Source organism: Oryx dammah, unplaced genomic scaffold (genome assembly GCF_014754425.2).
Source record: "Oryx dammah isolate SB20612 unplaced genomic scaffold, SCBI_Odam_1.1 HiC_scaffold_29, whole genome shotgun sequence".
Classification (NCBI taxonomy): Eukaryota; Metazoa; Chordata; class Mammalia; order Artiodactyla; family Bovidae; genus Oryx; species Oryx dammah.
This window is the reverse complement of record NW_024070213.1, coordinates 114,555,997-114,572,022: the sequence shown is the minus strand read 5'-3', so window position 1 is coordinate 114,572,022 and position 16,026 is coordinate 114,555,997. Positions and strand designations below refer to the sequence as shown.

The 16,026-nt window shown below is 36.5% G+C and overlaps 1 protein-coding gene across 1 annotated transcript in view; it reads left to right on the top strand.

The window, feature by feature from the left end:
- Window positions 1-16,026, top strand: part of TRHDE (thyrotropin releasing hormone degrading enzyme) — a 456,456-nt gene that overhangs the window by 424,126 nt on the left and 16,304 nt on the right. The window lies entirely within an intron of this gene.

Genomic DNA, 16,026 nt, shown 5'->3' with positions numbered 1-16,026 from the left:
TGTTAATAGAGGACTTCAGGCACTATGGATGTGATTTCCTTCCTTAATCTTTTTTTTTTTTTTTAATAACAGACTAGTCCTTTGAGGTGAGAGGAAGAATATAATGAATTAGCTACTAAAATGTTTGTAGTGTAGATTTAAAAAGTACTTTCAGTTAGTTTTCCCTTTGCTTAATCCAAAACTTGAGAGCATGTATTTTTGTTTACTTTTATCTTTGCTGTTCAGTTGTTATATCCTGTTTGACTCTTTGTGACCCTATGGATTGCAGCACACCAGGCTTCCTCGTCCTTCACTATCTCGTGGAGTTTTGCTCAAACTAAGTCCAATTAAGTCCATGATGCCTTCCAACCATCTCATCCTCTGTCTCACCCTTTTCCTCCTGCCCTCAATCTTTTCCAGCATCAGGGACTTTTCCAATAAGGTGGCTCTTTGTATCAGATGGCCAAAGTATTGGAGCTTCAGCATCAATACTTCCAAAGGAGATTCAAGATTGATTTCCTTCAGGACTGAATGGTTTGATCTCCTTGCTGTCCAATGGACTCTCAAGAGTCTTCTTCAGCACCACAATTAAAAAAAAAATTTTTTTTATTGAAGGATAATTGCTTTACAGAATTTTGTTTTCTGTCAAACCTCAACATGAATCAGCCATCAGCTCAGTTCAGTGCAGTCGCTCAGTCATATCCAACTCTTTGTGACCCCGTGAATCACAGCATGCCAGGCCTCCCTGTCCATCACCAACTCCTGGAGTTCACCCAAAGTCATGTGCATCGAGTCGGTGATGCCATCCAGCCATCTCATCCTCTGTCGTCCCCTTATCCTCCTGCCCACAATCCCTCCAAGCATCAGGGTCTTTTCCAATGAGTCAACTCTTCGCATGAGGTGGCCAAAGTATTGGAGTTTCAGCTTCAGCATCAGTCCTTCCAATGAACACCCAGGACTGATCTTTAGGATTGACTGGTTGGATATTCTTGCAGTCCAAGGGACTCTTAAGAGTCTTCTCCAACACCACAGTTCAAAAGTATCAATACTTCGGTGCTCAGCTTTCTTCACAGTCCAACTCTCACATCCATACGTGACCACTGGAAGAACCATAGCCTTGACTAGACGGAACTTTGTTGGCAAAATAATGTCTCTGCTTTTCAATATGCTATCTAGGTTGTTCATAACTTTCCTTCCAAGGAGTAAGCGTCTTGTAATTTCATGACTGAAATCACCATCTTCCGTGATTTTGTAGCCCCCAGAAATAAAGCTTGACACTGTCATATATATGTATATAGGTATACATATATCCCCTCCCTTTTGGACCTCCCTCTCCTCTCCCTCCTCATCCCACCCCTCTAGGTTGATACAGAGCCCCTGTTTGTGTTTCCTAAGCCATACAGGAAATTCCCTTTGGCTATCTATTTTACACTTGGTGATGTAAGTTTCCCTGTTACTTGTTCCATACGTCTCACCCTCTGCTCCCCTCTCCCCATGTCCATAAGTCTATTCTCTATGTCCATTTCTCCACAGCTACCGTGTAAATAAATTCTTCAGAAGCATTTTTCTAGATTTGATATATGCAGCACCACAATTTGAAAACAACAGTTCTTAGGTGCTCAGTCTTCTTTCTGGTCCAGCTCTCACATCAGTACATGAATTACTGGAAAAGCCATAGCTTTGACTCTATGGACCTTTGTTGGCAAAGTGATGTCTCTACTTTTTAACATACTGTCTATGTTTGTCATTTGTTTCCTTCCAAGGAGCAAGCATCTTTTAATTTCATGGTTGCAGTCACCCTCCACAGTGATTTAGGAGCCCAAGAAAATAAAATCTATCACTGTTTCCACTTTTTCCACATTTATTTGCCATGAAGAGATGGGACTGGATGCCACGATCTTAGTCTTTTGAATGTTCAGTTTTAAGCCAGCTTTTTCACTCTCCTCTTTCATCAAGAGGCTCTTTAGTTCCTCTTCGCTTTCTTCCATAAGGGTGGTGCCATCTTCATACCTGAGATTGTTGATATTTCTCCCTGGCAGTCTTGATTCCAGTTTATGAGTCATCCTGCCCAGCATTTTGCATGATGCAACTTATATGCAGAGTATTTTGTACTCTGTATATAAGTTAAATAAGCAAGGTCACAATATACAACCTTGACATACTCCTTTCCCAGTTTTGAGCCAATCTGTTGTTCCATCTCCAGATCTAACTGTTGCTTCTTGACTTGCATCCAGATTTCTCAGGAGACACATAAGGTGCTCTGGTATTCCTATCTCTTTACGAATTTTCCACAGTTTGCTGTGATCCTTTAAAGGATAAATACTTTTTTTTCTATTACCTTTCTGCTCTAGGAATTTTATATTTTAGTAGTTGTGGCCAGTTACTTCATTATGAATTGTTTTTGCATAAATCTAACAAAGATAATCTTTAAAGCAAAGAGTATTGTGGGAACCTCTGGAATAATTCACAATTACCATCAAAATTATTGCCATCATTGATGTCTTTTTATTAATTTATTCCTCAGTAGTTTTTCAAAGTTAAAACATAAAATCTTAAATACGCTGTATCTGTCACTGTGATCAATGCAAAATTACAAAGTCAAGTTCACCAGTCACATTTGAATAATGGAATAATAGCTGGATCATAACTTGAAAGTTTGAAAGTTTTTAACTTTCAGCTTGATTTCTAAAGTAGTATGTCTTCCACAGTAATATCTACTTAATGTGGTTAATCACTATTAATTCAGACTCTGTCAGCATTTTATTCATGTACCAAACATATCCTGAGTCTCTACCATATCCCAGGCATTGGGCTAAAAGGCACTGGTATTCAGTGATGAGCTAAAGGACAGTTTCTTCTTTCCTGAAGTTGACAGTCCAGTGGGATAGACTGAGACTAATCAGATATCATAAAAATATTGTATAATTTTAGTGTATTGAGAACCAGAGGGAGATTTATAAGACAGGAACAATATGACCCATCAGTAAGGCTGACATTCCTGCAGAGTGACAATTGACCTGAGACCTACAGGAGAGATACACACTCAGTAGGCAAAGAGGGAAGGATGTTAAGAGGAAGGGACCGTGTATAAAAATGGCCTTCCTTATTATCTATTTTATAGATAGTAGTGTGTATATGTCAATCCCAATCTCCAAATTTATCCCTCTCTCCACCCTTTCGCCCCTGGTAACCGTAAGTTTGTTTTCTGTATCTGTGACTTTATATGAAAACTCTTGTCAATATGTGTTAATGACCTATATGGGAAAAGAATCTAAAATGACTGTATATATGTATATGTATAACTGATCAACTTTGCTGTACAGAAACTAATACAAAATTGTAAGTCAACTATACTCCAATAATTTTTTTAAGTCACCTTAAAATATAGCCTTCTTCCTCAAACTAATTTATCAAGATTGAAGTCTTGGTACTGTGAAAAATTTAGTTTATTGGATAGAATCTATACTGACCCAAGAACATCCTCTGGTAGCATTATAATTTCATTTTCAGTTAATCAGTTAGTTTTGTTTTTATTTGGTGAAAAAAAGCAAAAATTCCTGTTAATTGATTAAGCTCCATCATCAAAACTTAAGAAGGAGATTTTTCTGCTAAGATCAAAGTATGTTAACAAATAGAAATGTATTGATAAACTATGGAGAAGCAAAGCAATATATGAAATGTAGCAAGTAAACTTGCTATCTGAACTGATCCAATTGTGAATTCCTTTGTCAAACTGGAAATCTTTTTCATAACTAGTAATCATTCACGACCTGCTTGACTTTCTATATAAGGAGAAATCTTGCATTAAAATTAATTTTTTGTTGTTCCATCACTCAGTCGTGTCCGACTCTGCGACCCGATGAACTGCAGCATGCTAGGCTTCCCTGTCCTTCACCATCTCCCGGAACTTGCTCAAACTCATGTCCACTGAGTCAGTGATTCCATCCAACCATCTTATCCTCTGTTGTCCCCTTCTCCTCCTGCCTTCAATCTTTCCCAGCATCAGGGTCTTTTCCAATGAGTCAGCTCTTTGCATCAGGTGGCCAAAGTATTGGAGCTTCAGCTTCAGCATCAGTCCTTCCAGTGAATATTCAGGGTTGATTTCCTTTAGGATTGACTGGTTTGATCTCTTTGCAGTCCAGGAGACTCTCAAGAGTCTTCTTCAACACCATAGTTCAAAAGCATCAGTTCTTCGGTGCTCAGCCATCTTTCTGGTCCAGGTCTCACATCCATACATGACCACTGGAAAAACTGTAGCTTTGACTATATGGACCTTTGTTGGCAAAGTAATGTCTCTGCTTTTTAATATACTGTCTAGGTTGGTCATGACTTTTCTTCCAAGAAACAAGTGTCTTTTAATTTCATGGCCGCAGTCATCATCTGCAGTGATTTTGGAGCCCAAGAAAGTAAAGTCTCTCACTGTTTCCATTTTTTCCCCATCTATTTGCCATGAAGTGATGGGACTGGATGCCATGATCTTAGTTTTTTGAATGTTTTTAAGTCAGCTTTTTCACTCTCCTCTTTCACCTTCATCAAGAGTCTCTTTAGTTCATCTTTGCTTTCTGCTGTAAGACACACACCTCATCTGTGTGTCTGAGGTTATTGATATTTCCCCCAGCAGTCTTGATTCCAGCTTGTGCTTCATCCAGCCTGGCATTTCTCATGATGTACTTTGCATATAAGTTAAATAAGCAGGGTGACAGTATACTTAAAGAGTGGCAATAACTAAATGTAGAAGACTTTATAGTCTGTCTTCTCCTTATGCTTCTCTAGAATCACACTAAAAGTAACTCTTTTTCTCACCATTTGGAGAATTCAATATATGTTATCTCAGTTCAGTTTATCATCAGATGAATATTTGACTGAATGACCTCCTTACATAATGTACTTTTAATTTACTTTTTGGTGTAGCAGGGATTTTAATTGCATTGAGAGCTAATATAACTCTGGTAAGTGCACGATTCTATTAATTTTCTTATAGTCACGTTTAGTTTGTAATATAAATGCATTAATGATTGTGTATTCTAATTTAAAATGCAGAAATAATCATTCACTTATTTTCCATTTCCCAACCCTTTTGGCTTTTCCTGACATTTTACTTTAAAAAATTATATTACTGGACATGCTTAGAGGCAAATAGTCAATAGTGTTTTTTCAAAGTATTTTAATTTTTATAGAGTGTGCTTTTGAAAACGGCTTCATCTAACTTAACTTTTTTTCTTCTTTTTAGTCTAATCGACTTTTCCCCATTTCTGCCAAAAATAATTTTCCTGTCATGCTAGCATTGTTTGTCTAATATTATACCAATTTTAGGCAGAACACTGTTGAACTCTTGTGTCATCTGTCAAAAAATTATGCATTGATTAGTTGTAAAACAGCTCTATTTTAACTGCCTAACTGTTTATCAACGTATAAGTACTAAGTAAATATCGATTTACATGGGCAACACAGGGAGCAATGGTGATTAAACTTACCATAGTAATCATTATTTACTAGCCAGAGCAGAAACACCGACAGAAATATTTGCAGCTTCGGAAGCATTCTTATGTACTAACACAGAGTAGATTATACTGATGGGTTCAAGATTCATTGATTATAAGGTTTATTTCAACTACTAGAAGCACTATAAGTAAGAAATTTCCTCCACATTTTCCAAAAATAATATAAGCATTGCTATTAGCATTAACAACATTTCTTTTATATTTTCCCCCTTGTGATTAAGACTTAGGACTGATTTTATACATATAATTTACTCTATCTCAAAATGAAAATAATTCATGTTAGTCTTTCTGATAATAGTGTGACAGTGAAAGTCATTCAGTCAAGTCCAACTGTTTGCAACCCCATGGAGTATACAGTCCTTGGAATTCTCCAGGCCAGAATACAGGAGTGGGTTCCCTTCTCCAGGAGATGTTTCCTTCTCCAGGGGATCTTCCCAACCCAGGGATTGAATCCAGGTCTCCCAAATTGCAGGCAGATTCTTTACCAGCTGAACCACCAGGGAAGCCCAAGGATACTGGAGTGGATCTTCTCAAACCAGGAAATTAACCAGAGTCTCCTGCATTGCAGGCAGATTCTTTACCAGCTGAGCTACCAGAGAATCCCCATAGTGTGATAATATTTACTCAATATGTGATAATGTTAATGAAAGATGTTCCTAAGCATCAAATATCGTTTTGTGTAAGCCATATCTTAAAATATCTGAAAATGAGAAAGAACTTTGATTACTTGTAATTTCTTAGCAATAATAGGAAAAATAAAAACACATGCACATTCTTGCATGGACTGAAAAGATATCTTCATATCCTCTAAAAGATATGTCTAAATCCTAAATCCCATCTGTGAGTGTGATCTTATTTGGAAATAGGATTTTTGCAGATATAATTAATGATTTTGAGCTGAGATTTCATGGATAAAGATGTACCCTAAGTCCCGTATTCAGTGTCCTTATCAAAAGCAGGAGAGAAAGAACAGAGACACAGAAAGAAATCCATGTGAAGATGGAGGCAGAAATGGAAGTAACTCAGTTGCAAGCCAAGGGATGACAAGGACTGGCAGAGCCACCAGAAGCTAGGAGAGAGGCATGGAACATATTCCTCAGAACCCGCGGGGGCAGGCACCCTGCTGACACCTTGTTGGGACTTCTAGCCATAAGAACTGTGAGAGAATACATTTCTGTTATTTTAAGCAACCAAGTTTGAGGCAATTTGTTATGGCAGCCTTAGGAAACTAATACACACAACTTTAGCCTCTGCCTTGCAATCAAAACTCGATACATGCAGTTTTTTGGATTGTGTTTCTCTATTTGATGGGATTTCAAGGAGTGCTACTGATATCAAATAAAACTGCTAACTTTCATTGACCTCACACTATTCTTACTTAAGATATTCATCGTGAAATGGAGGAATAAAAGAAGATGTTGAGAAGGCAGGTTCTTGTTCCTCAGAAATTCAGAGAAAATTAATATCATGACTCTTCAGAATACCATTTTTTTAATTGTGTAAGAAAAAAAGAGGAGAGTGGCCTATGGCATGAAGATAAACTAATAAAGATAGCCCTAAAATTCACAACAGAGAACCAACCCATCCTCATGTTTCAGGCTCTCTTCACATCTAAATATTTAGAAAGACTTTTTTTTTTTTGTCTTTCTAGTGATTTGAGATTCTTTCTATAATCAAAAAAACAAGTTAAAAAATTGAAATGACAAATCTTGCTTATTTTATGTTGATGGACATATAATGCAAGCACTCAGTGTGCATTCTTTCTCTTTCTCTTTATACAAATAACAACGCTATAACCAATACCTGCCAGTTACATGTATATGTGCACACATATATTTCAGTTATTTCAGAAAGTCATAACAATTGTGCTGACTCTTTCAAAGTGTGTGTTTTTATAGAACCCAGATTGTTTTTTTAAAACAATAATTTTATTTTGCTTTTTATAATGGAACTAGATTCTTTATAACTATTTTAATTATCAAAAAGTATTTTTTAATTAATCTTTATTCTTTGACATCTAAAGTTTATCACAGATTTTACTACTTTTTCACAGGAGGATCAAAGTATATTTCAGTGACAACATAGAACATCCAGGATTTAATGGGCATAAGAATATTTCTCTGTTTTTTAAAAATTACATTTTCTTATACAGTGAATCTAACAGTTAAAATTATGAAAATGTACAGAGTTACTTTTTGGTTAATGCACAGACACACACACACACACACACACACAGAATAGTAAAATTTACTTTAGCCAAATGAAATCTTTCAGTTAGGGACCTTTCAAGTGAGGAAAATTTATTAATTATTGCCTACTCATGACAGCTTCCTTGTTACGCTTAAAGAATTAACTAAATGGCTGTAGTTGATTCTTCCCAAGCTGGACAATCAGCCTTATTAACCACAGTGACCTTGACAGTGCATTAGAAATGAAGGTAGACCTCATTTGTACATGGCCATATATTTGCAGATGTAGTAATTTGATGGATACAATAAATTGGTGCACTTTTCAACCTTTGTATGAAGAATTCCAGTGACTGTTGCTAAAAACTATTCCTCAACAACGAGTTGTTTTCCAGGTGGAGCTGATGTCATCCAGTGGAGTTTTCATGAGCATTCAAGCTTGGATCATGATTTGAATGAGAACAGTGCTATGTGTTTTGCTGTTGGAGCTCATGTATTATTCCTGTCATTATCTTCCATCTTAAAAGTTAACGTGGAGTACTTATTCCTAATCATTGTGATTCAGAAAACACCACTTATATTTAAAATTCATATCATAGGGGGCACTTTGATTTACACTGCTCTGACCTGACCGAGGTGAAGAAGAAGCTTAAATATTCAAGGATTGGGATAGAGCAGATTGGAGATTGATTGGAAAGCCATGCATAATAGGCACACAATTACCAGGAAACAATTAGGAAACAATTTATCTGCTCTTTAACACAGGCATCTATAAACAGGGTAATTTATCAGCCATTTTACAACTTGTACTACAACTGTATGCCTCTTAAGTTTTAAATTATGTTATGCTTTTAGTTATTTATACTCACAGCCTACTTCTCAGTTTTCAAGTGAGTCATCATAGATATCTTAATTTTTCTACCTTTGTTATAAACCAATTTGATTTTTTAAAGTTCTTATAGGCACAATTGATTCTAGATGTCATAAGGGTTCTGAGTTGTGAAATGTTAAATAACTGTGTTCTAGGGTTTTCAGTGGGAGAAGGAAATGGCAACCCATTCCAGTGTTCTTGCCTGGAGAATCTCAGGGACAGAGGAGCCTTGTAGGCTATGGGGTTGCAGAGAGTCGGACACAACTGAAGCGACTTAGCAGCAGCAGCAGCAGGGTTTTCAGTAGAACGTATTTAAAAATCTCACTTTTACGTTTTTGCAGATTTTTGTCATGCCAGTCTTGGTCATCATCACTCTGAATTTTTTGGCAACTCTGTGTATCTCTCATGTGTTTTTTCTACCTTTTATTTGATGTCTCCTTCTTCTTTCTAGTCCTCTTCTTTTTAATCTTGTGTCTGGGCCGCTTGGTTTCTTTTGTTTTTGTGCTTTTGCAATTATACTTTATAAAATGGTCTTACAGCCCAGAAACTTGACCCTCACCATTCCCCTCCTTTCCCACCCAGAAGAAGTAGTAGCTACTTCATATATAGGAACTTAAAGGTTTAAAAATATAATGTTATATTTATTATTTCAGCCTAAGCAAAGTGAACGTCCCTTTTAAAGTTCATTTTAATTATAAAAGCCATTTAAAAGGAGCGCAGTTATCTTAAAATATACTCTTGATACATTCAAGATATTGAGTTAAAATGACTGACCCCTTCCCAGCAGTCCTTTTTATTTCAACTAGGAATATCAGCATATGCTTCTTTACAATATGCAAAGTGAAAATGTGAAGAGGTTTTGAACATCAGTTCAGGACACATTTTAAATACAGTTGGTCTATAGTCCACCAGGTTTCCCCCTACTCTATTTTTTTCTTTTTTTGAGGTAAAAAGGATATTTCTTTTGCTGTGCTCAGTGTTTAGTGGGAATGGGCAGGTCTGTGGGCACCAGTAAGAGGGTTCTTCAGAAACAGAGCAACCCCTTGTAGGAAGGATACCCTTGAGAGCATTGTTGCCACCTCACCAACTGTGTACTCCACGTGGGATTCTGTTCTTCCTTGGCCAGGGGGCTTGTAGAGATACTAAGGAACTGTAGTCCTTGGGTTGCCAGCGTTTTTGTATGGATTCAGTAGCGTAGGTGGTGCTAGTGGTAAAGAACCTGCCTGCCAGTGCAGGAGACAAGAAATGGGGGTTCGATCCCTAGGTTGGGAAGATATCCTGGAGGAGAAAATGGCAACCCACTCCAATATTCTTGCCTGGAGAATCCCTTGGACAGAGGGGCATGGCGGGCTATAGTCCATGGGGTTGCGAAGAGTCAGATACGACTGAGGCGACTTAGCCCACACGCATACCAGTCAAGTTAGGTGGAATTAAAATAGTGTATTTTATTGTAATGCCTTAAACCTGATATGTATGTCATTCATGACCTTTATAATTAATCCTTCATTTTTAGCAAGGTTGGCTTAAACCTTTATTTTTGCTTTCTTTTTAGTCCAGTACTCATTTGGGAATGATAGGGATATTTGTTGCCACTACATCTTAAAATAGTAGCAATAAAAATGATGATGAGGATGATGAATGTTATTGTTACCTATTTTCTATGTTCATACCTATTTTCTATGAATATAGACAATTTTCTATGTCCCCTGTATTTGGCTATGTACAATATTTATCTGAAGTCCATACTGAACTCTTGATATGCACCATTATCATGTGAATATCAAATGAAATATTATTTCATTTAATCATTGCAACAATGCTGTAAGGAATTATTATTCCCATTTTCCAGGAAGATGGATGGGAAGGCACAAAAAGTCACACATTCCTTCTATATAGCTTTAATTTTTATTCACTATGACTTTCTTAGCAGCAGCAGCCAAGGGACCAAAGGATCAAGATAGAATGAGACATGAGGGTAGAAGACAAAATGGACAGGGTCAGCCTTTGATAATGCAGGTTACTTTTCAGTCATATTTTAAAGTCTAGGACTGTGTGCCCTGAAAGAAGTAAGAGTGCTTGTAAGTATAAGGCAGAACAAGATAGAGAGTGTTGGTGGAGGAAGCCTCAACCATGGCTGTCTTTTAATTTTTAGTTAGAATAGGAAAATGATATTTCAAATGATATAGTTAACTGCAAATTAATTACAATGAATTAAATGGTAGGCCCACTCTGTATCAATGGTATATATAGTGCCACTGAAAGAAGAGGCTAGTGATTTGAAAAATCTTTTTTATTGTCTTTGAAAATAATTAAATGTACATTTCAAAGTTAATACAACCACTAATGAAAAGAAGCTTGTACTAACAGAGCAGGAGGGGACCTTAGAACTCATGTACTTTAAAAGCCTTTGTCCAATTAGGGTAAAAAGTGAAACCCAAAGCAATGACCTTGACTTGCCTAGTACTAAAGGCAGTTACTAGTCCAATTAGGTCTACTAAAAACCTGCTTAAATGAACCCATATCATGATTAAGCATCAAAATTTTATTTTAAAGTGTGATCTTTTTTATTTTGGTAAGTGTAATTTTCCCCTGGGAGATATTTTAACTGTATCATCATAATTATTTTTATGTATCGGTAATAGCATTTTCATATGGAAATATATTTTATTCCAAGAACTTTGTCTTTATAAATGTAATTATACACTTATTTATTTCCAAAGTAACTGTAAAAGTTATTAAATCATTAAATTTGAAATATGTGAGTTTAAAAATTCTAATTATTTATAATCCCCAATCCCAGAAGCTAATGTTAATATTCTCTTATTTATCCTTTCAGTCTTTCTTCTAACATACAAATTATCATTTTTCTTTAGATTAGCATAGAGATATTATATTAATATATATATAATACTCTGTCATTAATGATATATTTCATCATATTAGATAAAGTATTTTACCATATCATTCAATATTAATCTATAATGTAATTCTTAGTTGCTATTTATATCTTAAATTCTTTACTGTTATTTTGTTTTAATTTATTTTTTTATTGAAAATAATTGTTTTACAGAATTTTGTTGTTTTCTGTCAAACCTTAACATGAATCAGCCTAGGTATACATATATCCTCTGTCTTAGATGATCTTATTTTTCACCTTAAAAAATGCAGCAATGAAAACTTCCATAGCAAAAACTTTGGAAAATTTTCTAGTTATTTATGTTAATTTACCAGTTTAACCTCACAATTTCCATTTAGTAACTAAAGTACAAATTTACTATGTTTTAAAATATTAGTCCCACTACATCACCATTACTATTTAACTCTGTAAAATATTTTTCCTAAAGATGGATGCCTTTAATTGTCCCAGTACTTAATTTTTTAACTTCTACCTCAAAGTTTTTAGGCATTTGCTTTTGGTAAGGTAAAAAAAGATTAAACATAACCAAAATATAAAAAATTATTTCAACATGATATATGCAACTTGTATAATTTCAGAACTTTTACATACAAATGAACTCTGTCATCATGCTATTTAAAATGAGAGAAGACTAAAAAATATAGTACAGTTAGACTAATTAGGTAATCATTTCTGCAGTGTTAGTGCCCTAGAAGATAAAAGCACTTCCTTTTTTGGCTCATTCATCTTGTAGGAAGGCAGCTAGGAAAGTCCAGTTCTCTAATCCTGTATGCAGTGCATACCATACCTAGAGAAAAACAAGCACAGCTTTCCTTCCCACATGATCAAATTCCACTAAAAGATTTACTTCCGAGGCAACAGTTAAAGAGATATGACTGTGAGGATATTCACATTTTCATAAACAATTTCTATGTTCTCCCTCCCTGTAATTCTAATATCAAGAATCTCACAGGACTTATTCGCACTATTCATAACTATGGGTACTGTGGGTTTTTCAGCTCATGCTTTACAAACAAATGAGCTTTTTCATTTGTTCCTAATGACTTTGGTTTATACAAAGAGATCTTAAGCTGTCCCCAGAGCAATCATTTTGCTAAAATGTTATTAGAACATCTTTACAAATTTAGCAATGAAAAGGGGTTCCGTTTACAATGGAAATCATTGGGAACCAAGGGCCTTTGGCGAGGTTAGTGCTCACCCATCTTGTTTTATTTTCAGTGATGATTACAAGTAATTTTATGACCCAGATATTGATTCTTTAACTGGTGGGTGGGTAAGGAAGATAAGAAGCTGGTGGGTTGGGAAGAAATGCTAGAAAAATCAGAGCAGTATTTTCTGGCTAATCCACTCTGTCCTTGCTCTTCCAAGGAGGCTTATGAATCTTTAAACAAGTGTACCTCCCAGTATCTGCTGATAGAGCCATTTCTTTCCTTAAGTTTGGGACTTGTAGCTGACATCCTTGTGCTCCTGCTCAGTCGTATCCACCTCTTTTGCAACCCCATTGACTGTAGCCTGCCAGGCTCCTCTCTCCGTGGGATTTTCCAGGCAATAATATTGACTGGAGTGTGTTGCCATTTCCTCTTTCAGGGGATCTTCCCAACCCAGCCGCTGAACCTGCAATGCATGTGTCTCCTGCGTTGCAGGCAGATTCCTCACCCACTGAGCCATCAGGGAAGCCCCGTATAACTGAGACAAAGGGCTATTTTTCAAAAGATCATCAACAGGCTCTAGATTATATGTGTAAATATAGGAGGGTCTCATTTTCATCAACATCAGATTTGATGCATTTGCTATGCATAGGGAGACAGCTGCTCATGAGCCTGAAGCTTGACCTGCAGGTTCTTGCAGAGGACGTACAAATTGTGTGATCTGTCTCTTGGTTTGAGGCTGCTGCTTCAAAAGCAGAATTTGCCCCTATTCTGCACAGCTTTGCTTTCAAAGGCCTCCTTTGCCCAGGACACCTTTTGTTAGATTCCTTCAGGATGATCTATCTGTTGTTTCTTCCAGCAGTTCCTTCCTGGTGCCCTTTCAAGATTCTTCTTGCTTTGTGTATGACCATACTGCTACATAGCATCTCTATAAATGCACCCTTGGCCTATGTCTTTTCAGTCACCTAGAGGCTGAGTTTTAACAAGTGTCACTTTGATTCTGGTGAACAGAATGGAAGCTTATTGTTGGAAAACCATTCTTGCTGGTGTTGAATATTTCTCAAAGATGACGGATCAAACTGTGGATTAAAGAAAGTAATGAAAAAGAGAGGGTAGAAGTGACAGCTTCAGCCAGTTCAGCATTAAGGGAATTATAGACTGGCTGCACTGGTATTACTTTGCTAGCCTACTCATTAGATCCAGGGTTTGGTGATTGTATCCTTTTAAGGGATATATATTTTTTTCTGTTTAAAAATTTTTATTGTTCTTACTTGCTATAAGATAGTGTTTTATTGAACAAGAAATATCAACATTCAGTGACAATTACTGATTATTACTAACAGAAATCAATATATTTTATTTTCATCATCATTAGACATCTCTAAGCTGCTAGAAATAGGAAAGATTTTCATGTATAAGTCATCCTGGTTTTCACCTTACTTTATAGTTGTTACAGTGCAAAATATTCTCTCTCAGAAAAGTTTCCTCTCCTGCAAAATGAAGTTTATTATAATACAAATATCATGATATTATTGTATAGTCCAGATAAAATAAGATAGGTAACCTGGAATGCAGTATTGCATGAAAGTCTTATTTTCTACTTCTGATGCCCCTTAAAGCAACCGTTTAGGACTTTGTACCAACCAGTCCATTCATTCATTTGCGTCTGCCTCTTACACGGTTCAACATTGGCCAGGAGTAACTACTGAATTACAAAACTATGGACTGTTGCTAAGGACTATAGTGCTTGACACAAGTTGTTTCTAGGGAACATAGTTTAATGTCTACTTTTTTCTGATTCTTTCTCTTTTTTTTGCCGTTTTTATGTTTCTGTATGCCTTTCTGCTTGATATTGGAGACTGGTTTCCTAAGCAGTAACAAACCTCATTCAGTGAGGTTTGAACTTCTTGGTACATTAATTGCTTAAGAATTTATTTTAGAAAATAAGCTCTTACTATTAAGTCTAATATTAAATCTAATATATATTGATCCTTGAGTCAATGATTTAAGTAGACGTTTTATTGTTAATTCTGGCAAATTTTTATAGCAATCTCTTGGCCAAAATCATGACAGTAATACAGTATTATGCTCTATAGCCTGTAATATTTGGAGGAAAAGATTCATCTGCTTTCCTAGCTGTTGATTTAACAAAAGACTAGATTTTGTTTTACTTTCTTAAGGCAGTTAGTAAAGATGGAGGCATTTTTGTATCTACCAGGACTGATGCAATCATCAAAATGTGATGATAATGTTTTCCTTAGTGTTTTCAGATGTGCTGTGTGCAAATCAAAAAGTTTTATACACGCAGTTGTTACCAACCCTTGCTGCTCTGTTCACTGGATTCTCCAGGCAAGAATTCTGGAGTGGGTAACTATTCCCTTCTCTAGGAGATCTTCCTGACCCAGGGATCAAACCCAGGTCTCTTGCAATGAAGGTGGATTCACTACCCACTGAGCCACCAGGGAAGCCCAAGCTGGGCATGAACAGAGCAGGGGGAATAAGGTTTCACCACGTTTAGGAATACTATTCTGGGTACTTTCTGCAAGGGATTCCAGGACTGAGAGAGGTATGAAACTCTGGCTTATTCTGATATCTATACTTCTTTCATTTCTTCAAAAACAAAACAAATCAAACAAATAAAATGCTTGCCTTCAAATACTACAAAGAAAGAAAAGATTCAGTCAGCAAGACCAAAGTAGCTTTTCTCCAAACAATTTAGTTATTGGTAGGAAGAGACAGAGTAATGTAGTTTTAGCCATTTCTGGGAACTGTGAATTTTGTATGATAGTACTAACAACTCTACACATTTGGTATCCTGATACACAATCTTTAATGTAGCCTACTTAGCTGCTTAACAAAAAGAGATGAAGATCACCTTTGATGTTTTCAGTTACTAAATCATGTCTGACTCTTTACTACCCCATGGACTGAAGCACATCAGGCTCCCCTGTCCTTCACCATTTCCCCGAGTTTATTCAAACTCATGTCCAGTGAGTGATTCAGTGCAAACATCTCATCCTCTGTTGTCCCCATCTCCTCCTTCCCTCAATCTTTCCCAGCATCTGGGTCTTTCCCAGTAAGTCAGGTGGCTAAAGGATTGGTGCTTCAGCTTCAGCATCAGTCCTTCCAATGAATACTCAGGGTTGATTTCCTTTAAGATTGATTAGTTTGATCTCCTTGCTGTCCAAGGGACTCTTAAGAGTCTTCTCCAGCATCATAGTTTGAAAACATCCATTCTTTGGCCCTCAGCCTTTTGTATGGTCCAACTCTCACACCCGTACATGACCACTGGAAGAACCGTAGTTTGACTGTACAGACCTTTCCCAGCAGAGTGATGACCGTCTCATTGGTAGTCATGCAGGTGCTTCGTCCCGTTTTCTAAGCGCTTCTTTAACCAAAGCAGTGTTTGGGCCGTCAAGGTCCT